Here is a 14,339-nt window from a genome sequence, read left to right on the forward strand (position 1 = left end):
TGTCTCGCTGCGGTCTGCTGACCCAAGGCTAGTTCTGATGGCACATCACTGCTCAAGAGTATCCCCCCACCCCCTGCCATGGTCTTTAGAATAAACTTTTCATTTTAGATGCACACTTCACTGTGAAAAGAAACTAAAAAGCCTCTTGATGAAAGTGAAAGAGGAGAGTGAAAAAGTTGGCTTAAAGCTCAACATTCAGAAAACAAAGATCATGGCATCTGGTCCCATCTCTTCATGGGAAATAGTTGGGGAAACAGTGAAAACAGTGTCAGACTTTATTTTTTGGGACTCCAAAATCACTGTAGATGGTGATTGTAGCCATGAAATTAAAAGACACTTACTCCTTGGAAGGAAAGTTATGACCAACCTAGATAGCACATTAAAAGGCAGAGATTACTTTGCCAACAAAGGTCCGACTAGTTAAGGCTATGGTTTTTCCAGTAGTCATATATGGATGTGAGAGTTGGACTATAAAGAAAGCTGAGTGCCGAAGAATTGATGCTTTTGAACTGTGGTGTTGGAGAAGACTCTTGAGAGTCCCTTGGACTGCAAGGAGATCTAACCAGTCCGTCCTAAAGGAGATCAGTTCCTGGGTGTTCATTGGAAGGACTGAGGCTGAAGCTGAAACTCCAATACTTTGGCCACCTCATGCGAAGAGTTGACTCATTTAAAAAGACCCTGATGCTGGGAGGGATTGGGGCCAGGAGGAGAAGGGGATGACAGAGGATGAGATGGCTGGACGGCATAACCGACTCGATGGACATGAGTTTGGGTAAACTCCGGGAGTTGGTGATGGACAGGGAGGCCTGGCGTGCTGCGATTCATGGGGTCGCAAAGAGTCAAACACGACTGAGTGACTGAACTGAACTTGCTGTGACAGCAGAATGGAGTTCCCTTCTGCACTCCTCGCTTCTCCTGTTAATAATATCCTACCTCAGTGTGGTACTTTTGTCACAATTAATGAGCTGATACAGACACATTAGCATATACTTATAGAATGCATAGTATTAGCGTTCTAAAACAGAGTTCCCTAGTTTTCAGCTGAAGTCCTTTTTCTGTTTTGGGATCCTGTTCAGGATTCCTCATTACATTTAATAGTTTTATCTTCTTAGGCTCCTCTTGGTTGTGACTATTCCTCAAACTCTGCTTGTTTTTTGATGATCTTGACAGTGTTGAGTACTGGTCAGGTGTTTTATAGATCTACCCTCAAACGGGATTTGTTGAGTGTTTTTCCTCATGGTTGAGGCTGGGGCGATGGTTCAGGGAGAGGAAGGAAGGTGAAGTGGGTTCCTGTCACTTTGTATCGGGGTGCACACTGTGAACAGGACTTAGCCCTGATGATGTTGGCTTGATCACCTGGCTGAGACTGTGCTTGTCAGGCCTCCCTGCTGTGAAGTGATTCCTTTCTCTCCTTTGCTCCTCTGTGCCCAGCCCACGCTTCAGGAGTAGGAGTATGTTCCACCTCCTTAGAGTGGAGTAGCTTTTTTGAGCTCTGCATGGAAGATTTTCTGTTACCTGTGCAGCCATTTATATCAGTGTGAGCACACGGATATCACACCCTGGGTTAGAATTCAGTAGTCCTTTGTGGTGTTGATACATGGTTCAGCCTTGGCTATTGGAAGCTCTTGCGGTTGGCATCTGTGGCCCTTTGGCTTTGCCACTCCATAGCTGGATGGTGTTTGGTTTTGTTTCTTTAGTGCTTCCTCACTTTCTGGAATGGCAAGATCTTCCAGGCTCATCTTGCCTACTTCCTGCCCCAGTCCTAGAATCGACCATGGTTCCTTTATTACAGAGTGGGGTTAGGATCCATAATCTGGCCATCAGGTGTGCTTATTGCTGTTGGGATGTCATTGTGACTTGGCCCTCTCAGCTAATAGAGCAAGGAAGTATATGTGGGTGGATATGTAACCATCTGTATGTGTATTGAGGTGAGCACAAGTTCATGCTGATGTCATGCTGGTCATTCTAGCCTCCTTCACTTGCTCAACTGTAACCCCCAGTGCCATGGGGAGAAGCCCCCACTTCTGCCATCTACTTAGTGTTTCAATTCCAGCATACAGATGCAGCACTTTCAGAATTTTTAATCCATGCCCCTGTGGGCAAGAGCCCTATCAGCTGCAGTCCACTGCTCTGTGCACTGTGTATCATGCCCTGAGCCTACAGACTCCATGTGTTCCTAAAGTTACCTAACACTTCCCCCACCCCATCCTTCAGCAGTACTGTTTTATGTATTTGTAATACATTTAGATTTATTTGCCACTTTCGTGTTTCAGCCCAGGATCCCCCAGCCTGTTAAATGAATTATTAAACATGTATATACATTAAGGCTTACTCTTTGGGCTGTAAAGTTTTATGGATTTTCACAAATGCTTAATGTTTTTTGTTCAGCATCACACTGTCACACAGCACTGTTTCACTGCCGTGAAAAACATGCCCTGTGCTGCATTTATTCAGATTTCTCCCCTCCCCGATCCCTGGCAGCTACTGCCCTATTTTTTGTCTCCTTACTTTTGCCGTTTCCAGAAGATCATGTCATGAAATCATATGGTGTGCAGCCTTTTCAGACTGGCCCTCCTTCAGGTAGCATTTCAGAGTCATCTGTGTCTTTCTGTTGCTGGATAGCTCATCTTTTATTCCGTTACCTGGATGTACCAGTTTGTTTATCCGTTCCCCTTTTGAAGGACCTCTTCCAGGTCTGGGCGATTATGAATAAATAAATAATGGCATGAACGTTAGTGTGCAGATTTTTCATGCACGTAAGTCTGTATACTAGTTGGAGGAATGTCTGGCAGTGTGAAGCTGGATTGTATGGCAGGCTGTTCAGTTTTGCTTCTCCTGTGCTTGCACACTCTCCCTATACTAACTACTTTTCTGACTCATGTAAGTGTTCTCAAATTTCGCCCTTCTTCAGGGGAAAAATGTGAAACCCTTAAATTTTAACTCCCTCTGCTTCTCCCAGCACCCCTCCTCTTCCTTCTTTTCACAGCAGGCTTCTCACAGGGTCACCTGCCTTCTGCCGCCACCTCCTTCCTTTTATCACCACCTCAGTTCAGCCCACACTCTGGGAACGGGGGCTGTGACTGTTATAAAATAGACCTGTATTTTCACCAAGCTTCCTCTTGGCCACTCTGCTACAGATCGCTGTGTCCCACATCTCATGGGATCTGCTCCGTCCTCTTTCTTGACCTTTTATGGCATCTGACACCGTTAACCACTCCTTCTTGAGGCTGGTGACCACTCTTCCTGTTAGTGTTTCCCTCTCTCTTACCCTTCATCCTCTTCCTAGGTGTTCTTAGCTCCTCTCCTGGCCTGTAGTTTCTTCTGTGGCCGACACACATTTTTATCAGCACCAGGCCTCATTATGAAAAACTTAAGGTCTGTATCCAACTACCTGTTATGTGACCCCTTTCCATCTCAAACATGTGTCCTGAACTTTGCTCATTTTTCCCCTTTCAGGCCTGCCAGGTTCTCTAATTTGAGGAAAGCATCGGGCAAGTCAGAAACCTAGGCATCATCCTAGGTCCCTGCCTTCCTCTTGTATCCAGCCCAGTCTCACTGAGACCTGTCGATTCTGTTTCTCATCTCTCACGTTAACCTGGCAGAGTTCCTTGATCTCAGACCCTCATCATCTCTTGCCTGTAATAGACCCTGGTCTCCAGCTAGACTCCCTGCTCTAATCTGCTTCTCTGATCTCCCAAAGCAATGCCCCAGCTATTCATGTTACCCCTGTGTATTAGTCTGTGACTGTTCTCCTTAGCCACGTCTATACTCTGTAAGCGACTAAACTGGGGAGTTCACCGTACCCCATGCTTAGGCTTCCCCCGCCACACCTTCACCTTCAGTTTCAGCAGTAGAAACACTGGCTGGGTTTTTGCTTACAATGTTTCCTCTGCCTGGAGTAATGTACTTTTCCCCTAGTCTTCCATCAATTATCATGCCCCTAGCGGATTGCTACTCATGCACCAGAGGCTTAGAATGGAAAACAACCCTCCTCTACTCTGTACCTCTCCTGCGGTCACTACTTTTAACTGTTTCAGCTGGTTGCTTCTGGCCTCTGACTCCGTGTTTCCATATACACCCTCATGAGGCTCTTTCCCCCGCCAGCCACACACACATTGCCCGCCTTCTTCATTCTTCTCTCCCTGAGCAGGTATCTAAGGCCAGTAGTCTGAACTCAGTCTCCACCTCCCTAATTCCCACTACAATCAGAGGAGTAAGTCCAGAAAGGATGACATTGGCCGAGGGGAGTGGGGAACCTGACACACGAGAGAGGGAGAGTCGTCCCCAGGATGAGGGGAAGGAAAGCTTGGTCCAGGAGCCGTGATGTGCAGACTGGCTGGAGAGCTCAGGCCCCCAGGAGCAGGAGGAGCAGGGCTCTCAGACCCGTGTCTCCCCGGGGGAAATGGAATGGACTTATTACAAACTTGACTCCATTCCAGGAAAAAGCTGACTCAGATAAGTCCAGGAAAAGTTGTATAACAATGAAAATTAGTCACTGTATACGGTTGGCTCCACTGACAGCAATATACAGAATGTCTTAAAAATAGAAGTACTAATTTCTGACTTGTTTTTAATGTCTTTTGACTAACTTGAAAGAATGAGCAAAGAGGGCTAGAAGGGGTGTTTGGAGGCTGGACTTTTTCGTTTTTTAGAAAGTCAGTGGAATACTAAAATTCTATCTCTGTCTTTCCCGTATTGGATCTTTTTCTTGATATCCTCTCTATTTCAGATGGAGCTTATTCTCTAGTGGTTTCCTGAGAAAAGAGACTGGGGAGATACATTTTTTTGAAGCTTTGCCTCTGAAAATAGCTTTCTGTCGTCATACTTTATTGATAATTGACTGTAGACTTCTTGATTAAAATCCATTTTCCCTCAGAATTTTGAAGGCATCACTACACTGTTCTCTTCCTGTATTGCTGTTGAGAGAGGCAGTGTCATTCTCCATGATCTGTCTTCCTTCCCTGGAAGGTTTTGGAGCCGCTGTTCTCAAGTGTCATAACTTGACATTGTGTGTCTGATGTGCCTCGTTCACACATGTGCTGGGTGTCAGAGAGGGACTCTTTCAGTCTGGAATTCATGTCCTTTGAGTTCATATCCTGGAAATTCTGCATATCATTTTGCTTTGATAATTCCCTCCCCTTCCTTAATTGGATCTCTTTCTGGACCTTGTATTAGTTTGCCATGGAGCCCGTGTGGCTGCCAGTCTGCACCCCGCCCGCCCCAGACTGCAAAAAGTGTCCACAGTGCCAGCATGCCCGGCATCAGTGGGCACAGAGGAGGCGCTCTAGTCTCTGTTTAATGAAGGAGTGACAACTTCTTGGAACTCTGAATGTTTCTGGTGTGACTTTTGGACAATTATTCTTAACTTTTTTCCCCTTTGTATCAGTAAGTTAAGGTTTGTGGTGTTTTAAGGGAATTGATAATGTGTATCAACCCAAAGGAAACTTTTTAAAAAATATTTTTGCTGCCTGTTCTAACTTCTGCCATCAGTAAAAGGGTTTATTATTTTTTTTTAACTTTTTTTTTTTTTTGGAGTATAGTTGATTATCAGTGCTGTGATAGTTTGAGATGTACAGCAAAATGATGCAGTTATATCAGGTTGGCCAGAAAGTTTGTCTGGGTGTTTCCACAAGATATTATGGAAAAACCTGAATGAACTTTTGCCAACCCAGTACGTATGCGTGTGTCTATTGTTTTCCAGATTCTTTTCCCAATTAGGTTGTTATATAACACTGAGCAGAGTTCCCTGTGCTATAATAGGTCCTCATTGGTTATGTTTTAAGTATAGCAGTTCTACATGTCCATCCCCCTACTTCGTAACCATAAATTCATTCTCTAAATCTGTGAGTCTGTTTCTGTTTTGTAAATAAGCTCATTTGCATAATGTAAAAGAGGGCTTCTATGCCTGAGGAGACACTCAAGCCTGCACTGAGTGTAATGCATCAGAGGTATTAATGTACTTGAAGACTGAGAGACGAGTGCAGCCATCCAGTGTTGGAAAAAGAACTTGACCCACACGTCCTTGTGGGTTGTTGCTGCTGCAGCAGGGAGCCTTGGCTTAGGCTGACGGCAAGGGCTGTGTGTGTCTGTCAGGTTGACACCTGCCATTACATCAGAAGAGAGAGCCAAGAACAAGGATCTCGCAGTTGGCACAGAAAGTGCCTCTAATGTGGCAGTTACCCAGCTCAGATTCTGGTCATTCTGTTTTATTTCGGAGTTAGTATGGTTATGAACCTAAAGTTTGGGCATGGAAGACTTAGTTACCACAGCTCCTCTAGATGGGTCTGAACGCACTTCCCAGTTAGCACTCTGTGACTTGTGTCTGGGATGGCCCAGAGGCTCCTCACCCAGAATGGATGGCTCAGGGAGAGGAGGACAGGAGAGGGCGCAGAGGGACGAGGGCACAAGAGCGGAAGAGAACCTGTATGTTGGAGAGGAAGTGACCTTACTAACTGAGCACCTGTCCTGCTCTGCCCTCCTTGCCTCTAAGGCCATCCTTCGGTATCCAAGGGGCATTGGTTCCAGGGCACACACACCCCCCTCCTACCTCCAGGATACCAAAGTCTGAGGAGACTAAAGTCTGTTATAAAAAGTGGCATAGAATTTGCAAATAACCTACCCACATGCTCCCATATACTTTAAATCATCCTCCAGACTACTTATAATTCCTAATAATGTAAATGCTGTGTATCTGCCAGCATGGGGCAAATTCAAGTTTTGCTTATTGGAACTTTTTTCTGGAAATTTTTTCAGATATTTTCACCTGTAGCTGGTTGAATCCACAGATGTGGAACCTGTGGATATGAACAGCCAACTGTCCTGCATTTTTTTATCAGCGGTGCAGAAAGCTGGTCATAGAGCACTGCTGAGTCTCAGTGGGAAGTACAGGGAGGAAGTTCTGGGCAGAGTGAAGAGGAGCTGGTAATAAAACCTTCATCTCCTGTAAATCAGTGGAAACCATCAGCCGTGTGCCAGCAGAATTTCCCGTCCCTGAGTGAACAGTGATGTTGGCATGGAGATGAAAAAAACAGTGGTTCTGCAAGGTTAATACAGAGGGTTGGGCTAGGCCTTGTGTAACAAAGACAAAACATAACAGCAGCTATACCGATTTCTTGGGGCTACAAACTGGGGGGCTGAAGACAGCGGGCATTTTTTTCTCCCACAGTTCTGGAAGCTACAAGTCTTAAATCAAGGTGTCAGCAGGGCTGAGCTCTCTCTGATGGCCTCTCCCTTTCTTCTGGCAGCTGTGGCCAATCATGCAGTCTCCTGACCTCCATCCTGCAGCGCTCTGTCTAGGTATCTCTTTCCTTCCAAGAACACCAGTCATCTTGGATTTAGGGTCACTCAAATCTGGTTTGCTCTTATCTTGACTAATTGCCTCTGGAAAGAGCCTATTTCCAAATAAGGTCACATTCTAAGGTTCTGGGTGGACATAAATTGGGGGATACTGTTCACCTCAGTACAGTAGCTTAAATAAGGTGGAAATAAGATGTGTTTTTGTCTCTCATAGAAGAGTTCCAAGACAAGCAGTTTGAGGGGCCCAGATGAGAGTATCAGGAGCCCAGGGGCTACCTATCTGATTGCCCCACCATGTTTAGCACATGCCTTCTACTCATGGTCTGTGAAGGCTGCCAAGTTCCAGCCATCGCATTTGCCTCCCACCTGCAGGAAGGAGAAAGAGGAGATGAAGAGTTTACGAGGCATGTGCCATCTGTTCTTTGAGAAACAATCCAGTATTTCGGTTTTTGTTGTAGCGGATGGAACTCTGTCAGATGCACAGTCAGCTGAAATGAGGCTGGGGGTGTAGCCTTTTATCAGATAGCTTTATGTCCTGCTAAACCTTGGAAGTTCTCTTTCTCTGAAAAAGAGGCTTAATGGGTATTAAGTAGGCAACCAGCAATCTTCCACAGTCAGGGTGGCTTGTCTTTATTTCCCCATGATATGTAAGAAGTAGTTTCTTAAGTGTATCTCCAAAACCTACTGTGCTTATTAAATGCTTTTCTAAATGTCTTGACAATATATTCCCTTAAAAAGTGATCTAGGTTCGTAGGAACCAGAGATGACTGAAGAACTCCAAAGATGACTTAAAAAAAATAATAAGATGCAGGCTGTTGGTTACCTGGGACGCTCAAGGGAAGTGATGGTGCTTCAAGTCTGCCCCTTTGCAAGCACACAGCTGAACCTCCCGTTTCTGCCCAGGATGCCCTTGTGCACAGAGAGTGGCGCCCTCCCCTCCCACATCTGGGCGTCACGGAGTCTCCTCACTGTTCTTCCAGATGCATTCTCCTTGCTCCCTCCTGTGGGGAATTTTCAAAGCCCCTGAAGGCATGAAAAAAGTTAGGGTTTCTTGCAGTGATTTCTTAAGTCTGGATGTTATCAGATAACATGAAAGGGGAGACATGGCGGTTACTAAGAATAACATCCTTGGTCCCATAGAAAGCCTGAGGGAGGCTGGGAGAAGGATGGAGGAGGAGAATTGTCTCACTTCTGTTGCCTCGCTTGTCCCTGGTCCAGTGAGTCATCGTCTTCTCGATGATGCAGATCTCTGACTCACTTTGCTGGTCTCTGGTCAGTCTGTTCCCAGCATTCCCACTGAGGGGAGCCTCCTGTCCGTGAAAGTCGTGGTCCTCTGAAGCTTTTCCTCACAGTTGTCTTCTCTCTAGCTGTCACTGCCCACCCCCCCTAGCCGCCCACTGGGCTTCCCCAATAGCTCTGCGGTAAAGAATCCTTGTGCAGTGCAGGAGCTGTGGGAGAGGTGGGTTCAATCCCTGGGTGGGTCAGAAGATCCCCTAGAGGAGGAAATGGTACTCCACTCCAGTATTCTTACCTGGGAAATCCCATGGACAGAGGAGCCCGGCGGGCTACCACCATAGGGTAGCAGAGTGAAACATGACTGAAGCGACTTAGCATGCACACATGTGCACACACACCCCCTTGTGAGGGAGCTGTAGGAAGGGCTTAGTCACGTCTCAGCTGGAATCGAGAGCTTGGTGTGGGTGGAGGGGTGACACGGGAGCTGGGCCCACATATGGAGACAGTGCACAGGCAGGTGGGCTGCCATCTGCAGGCTCCTGCCCTGAGCTCACCGGAGTCCCCTGCACTGCAGGCAGATTCATTGCCGCTGAGCCACCAGGGAAGCCCTCTAGTCCAAGACTCCATTCCTTTCCTCGAGAGGAGAGCTGACAGTTTTTCTGATTGTCTGCACACTTCACAGTGGACAGTTGCTCAAGAAGGCTGGTGTATAATTTCCACATTTGCCACATCTCACCGGTTGTGTTGGTTTCATAACAATGACTATGCAGGACTAAAGGCGATGCTTTTTCCTCCAGGCGATCAGACAAATGCGTATTTTTCTGACAAAAATAATCCTTCCTCCTCGCATGTCCTTTTAGGTTTCCCACCAATCACCCACACACATCTCGTTCTGAATAGCTGGTCCCCTCCTACTAATGACAGCCCTTGGGGGCAGACCCAGAAGTTGTCTCCAGAGACTGAAATAACATTGCCAGCTGGGTGGTGCCACTACAATGCTATTTGATGGCCCTTATCGAGTTTAATTACGTTGAAACATTTTGTCTTCTCAGGGCTCAGAGGGAAGAATAGGCTAGAGTAAGATGTTTAACTTCTTTTTGAAACAAGTCAACTTGAAAAGTATTGGGCGAGGCGGGGAAGAGTGATAGAACTTGATTTTCCCAGTGTTGGAAGATGCTCTCTCTCTGCTTATTGGCAGAGAGGAGTCATTTAAGCCAAACTGCGTAGTTTGTTTGTTTATTGGGGCAGGCTGAAAAATGTATTCAGGGAAATCATATATCTTTATACCAGTTAGACTCTGACTATTTGTGAAATGCTTACCATTCTGTTCGGCAGTAACATAAGTTTAAAAAGTATATCAGCTGTCCCAAATCCACATTGAAAATGAGGGAACAAATACAGTTCTAAAATATGAAAACCATAATGCTGACAAACAGGTGAAGGTATAATTAGCCTGAAAAACCCCAGAGCTTAGAAGAGTTGTTTTTTTTTTTTTTCTTTTTCCAGCTCTTAGATCCACATTAAAACAAAAAATCCCAAAGCACAAACCCTTTGCTAAAACCACTGGAAGGTCGTCATCTATGCCCAAGCTTCAGTGTTTACTTGGCTCTTCGGTCTTCCCTGAAAGGCAACAGGGATGGAGGCTTTAGTTCCACATCCTCATCTGTGTTCAGTCCTAAGTCCACTGACCAGACATGGACTGCTCGGTGTCCTCTGTCAGACAGCAAAGATGTGGACGCTGACTTAGCCTAGGAGAGAAGTCAACTGTGAACTCCAAGCTGATCTTGGGCATCAGTTCATTTTGAGTGAAGTGAAAGTTGCTCAATCATGTTCAACTCTTTGTGACCTCATGGAATTCTCCAGACCAGAATACTGCAGTCGGTAGCCTTTCCCTTCTCCAGGGCATCTTCCCAACGCAGGGATCAAATCCAGGTCTCCAGCATTGCAGGAGGATTCTTTATCAACTGAGCCACAAGGGAAGCCCATTTTAGTTCTTTTTAGTCAGATGTGTCAAAACCCTGGGTCCACGATTGGTGCTTGTTTAGAATCTTTGCTTTGAGTAAGTTCTCAGGACTGGGATAGGAAGAACGTTGAATACCCTACAGAGACTGCTTCCCCTCACGAACCTAAACAAGACTGAAAAGCCTCCGGATGCCCTCCTCCCACACTGGGGTCACACACTGTCCCCTGGCCTTCTCTTTTCTGCCTGCTCTACCCTAGGAGACACATTTTCTGCTTCCCCAGCAGCAAGCCTCAAGTCTGCCTCTTGAGACGAAAGTAGGACGATGGTAGGCCCTCCAGGCAACGCTTTTGCTTTCCTGGTAAGAGGGGAAGGTGAGCTGCTGCAAGCCTGTGTCCCTGTTGTGGCCTGGAGGGGCAGCAGTGGCCGCACTGTGGGCAACGAGTTCACCTGCCATGGTTGACGGAACGGAGCCTGAGACTCATCACCAGCTCTGAACTGCTCACCTCTGGACTTCTTCCTGCAAAAGGCTTTTTAGTTCCTCTTCGCTTTCTGCCATAAGGGTGGTATCATCTGCATATCTGAGGTTATTGATATTTCTCCCGGCAATCTTGATTCCAGCTTGTATACTTCATCCAGCCCAGCGTTTCTCATGATGTACTCTGCATATAAGTTAAATAAGCAGGGTGACAATATGCAGCCTTGACATACTCCTTTTCCTATTTGGAACCAGTCTGTTGTTTGTTCCATGTCCAGTTCTAACTCTTGATTCCTGAACTGCATACAGGTTTCTCAACCTCCACCATAGTTAGGCCCCAGGTAAACAGCAGGGAGGGAACTCAGCTCCACCCATCAACAGAAAACTGGATTAAAGATTTACTGAGCATGGCCCCACACATCAGAACAAGACCCAGTTTCCCCCTCAGTCAGTCTCTCCCATCAGGAAGCTTCCATAGTCTCTTATCCTTCTCCATCAGAAATCAGACAGAATGAAAACCACAATCACAGAAAACTAACCAAACTAATCACATGGACCACATCCTTGTCTAACTCAATGAAACTATGAGCCATGTAGGGCCACCAAAGACAGATGGGCCATGATGGAGAGTTCTGACAAAATGTGGTCCGCTGGAGAAAGGAATGGCAAACCACTTGAGTATTCTTGCCTTGAGAACCCCATGAACCGTATGAAAAGGCAAAAAGATAGGACATTGCAAGAGGAACTCCCCAGGTTGGTAGGTGCCCAATATGCTACTGGAGTAGAGTGGAGAAATAACTCCAGAAAGAATGAAGAGATGGAGCCAAAGCAAAAACAACACCCAGTCGTAGATGTGACTGATGATGGAAGCAAGGTCCGATACTGTAAAGAGCAATATTGCATAGGAACCTGGAATGTTAGGTCCATGAATCAAGGCAAATTGGAAGTAGTCAAACAGGAGATAGCAAGAGTGAATATCAACATTTTAGGAATCAGTGAACTAAAATGGACTGGAATGGTGAATTTAACTCAGATAACCATTATGTCTATTACTGTGGACAAGAATCCCTTAGAAGAAATGGAGTAGCCATCATAGTCAACAAAAGAGTCTGAAATGCAGTACTTGGATGCAATCTCAAAAACAACAGAATGATCTCTGTTCGTTTCCAAGGTAAACCATTCAATATCATGGTAATCCAAGTCTATGCCCCAACCAGTTATGCTGGAGAAGCTGAAGTTGAACGGTTCTATGAAGACCTACAAGACCTTCTAGACCTAACACCCCAAAAGATGTCCTTTCCATTATAGGGGACCGGAATGCAAAAGTAAGAAGTCAAGAAACACCTGGAGTAACACGCAAATTGGCCTTGGAGTACAGAATGAAGCAGGGCAAAGGCTAATAGAGTTTTGCCAAGAGAATGCACTGGTCATAGCAAACACCCTCTTCAAACAACACAAGACTCTACACATGGACATCACCAGATGGTCAACACCGAAGTCAGATTGATTATATTCTCTGCAGCCGAAGATGGAGAAGTTCTATACAGTCAGCAAAAACAAGACCAGGAGCTGAGTGTGACTCAGATCATGATATTGCCAAATTCAGACTTAAATTGAAAGTAAGGGAAACCACTAGACCATTCAGGTATGACCTAAATCAAATCCCTCATGATTATACAGTGGAAGTGAGAAATAGATTTAAGAGACTAGATCTGATAGAGTGCCTGATGAACTATGGACAGAGGTTCGTGACATTATACAGGAGACAGGGATCAAGACCATGCCCAAGAAAAAGAAATGCAAAAAAGCCAAATGGTTGTCTGAGGAGGCGTTACAAATAGCCATCAAAAGAAGAGAAGCAAAAAGCAAAGGAGAAAGGGAAAGATACACATTTGAATGCAGAGTTCCAAAGAATAGCAAGGAGAGATAAGAAAGCCTTCCTCAGTGATCAGTGCAAAGAAACAGAGAATAACAACAGAATGGGAACGACTAGAGATCTCTTCAAGAACATTAGAGATACCAAGGGAATATTTCACGAAAATAGGAGCTTAATAAAGGACAGAAATGGTGTGGACCTAACAGAAGCAGAAGATATTAAGAAGAGGTGATAAGGATACACAGGAGAACTATACAACAAAGGTCTTCATGACCCAGATAATCACGATGGTGTGATCACTCGCTTAGAGCCAGACATCCTGGAATGTGAAGTCACTTATGAACAAAGGTAGTGGAGGTGATGGAATTCCAATTGAGCTATTTCAAATCCTAAAAGATGATGCTGTGAAAATGCTGCACTCAGTATGCCAGCAAATTTGGAAAACTCAGCAGTGGCCACAGGACTGGAAAAGTTCAGTTTTCATTCCAATCCCAAAGAAAGGCAATGTCAAAGAATGCTCAAACTACCACACAATTGCACTCATCTCTAATGCTAATAAAGTAATGCTCAAAATTCTCCAAGTCAGGCTTCAACAGTACGTGAACTGTGAACTTCCAGATGTTCAAGCTGGTTTTAGAAAAGGCAGAGGAACCAGAGATCAAATTGCCAACATCCAGTGGGGATCACTGAAAAAGCAAGAGAGTTCCAGAAAAACATCTATTTCTGCTTTTTTGACTATGCCTTTGAATGTGTGGATCACCACAAACTGTGAAAAATTCTGAAAGAGATGGGCATACCAGAGCACCTGACCTGCCTCTTGAGAAACCTATAAGCAGGTCAGGAAGCAACAGCTAGAACTGGACATGGAACAACAGACTGGTTCCAAATAGGAAAAGGAGTACGTCAAGGCTGTATGTTGTCACCCTACTTATTTAACTTATATGCAGAGTACATCATGAGAAATGCTGGGCTGGATGAAGTACAAGCTGGAATCAAGATTGCCGGGAGAAATATCAATAACCTCAGATATACAGATGACACAACCCTTATGGCAGAAAGCAAAGAGGAACTATGATGAAAGTGAAAGAGGAGAGTGAAAAAGTTGGCTTAAAGCTCAACATCCAGAAAACTAAGGTCATGGCATCTGGTCCCTCACTTCATGGCAAATAGATGGGGAAACAGTGGAAACAGTGTCAGATTTTATTTTTGGGGGGCTCCAAAATCACTGCAGATGGTGACTGCAGCCATGAAATTAAAAGATGCTTACTCCTTGGAAAAAAAGTTATGACGAACCTAGATAGCGTATTAAAAAGCAGAGACATTACTTCGCCAACAAAGTTCCATCTTGTCAAGGCTATGGTTTTTCCAGTAGTCATGTATGGATGTAGACTATAAAGACAGCTGAGTGCCAAAGAATTGATGTTTTTGAACTGTGGTGTTGGAGAAGACTCTTGAGAGTCCCTTGGACTGCAAGCAGATCAAACCAGTCCATC

Source organism: Muntiacus reevesi, chromosome 2 (genome assembly GCF_963930625.1).
Source record: "Muntiacus reevesi chromosome 2, mMunRee1.1, whole genome shotgun sequence".
Classification (NCBI taxonomy): Eukaryota; Metazoa; Chordata; class Mammalia; order Artiodactyla; family Cervidae; genus Muntiacus; species Muntiacus reevesi.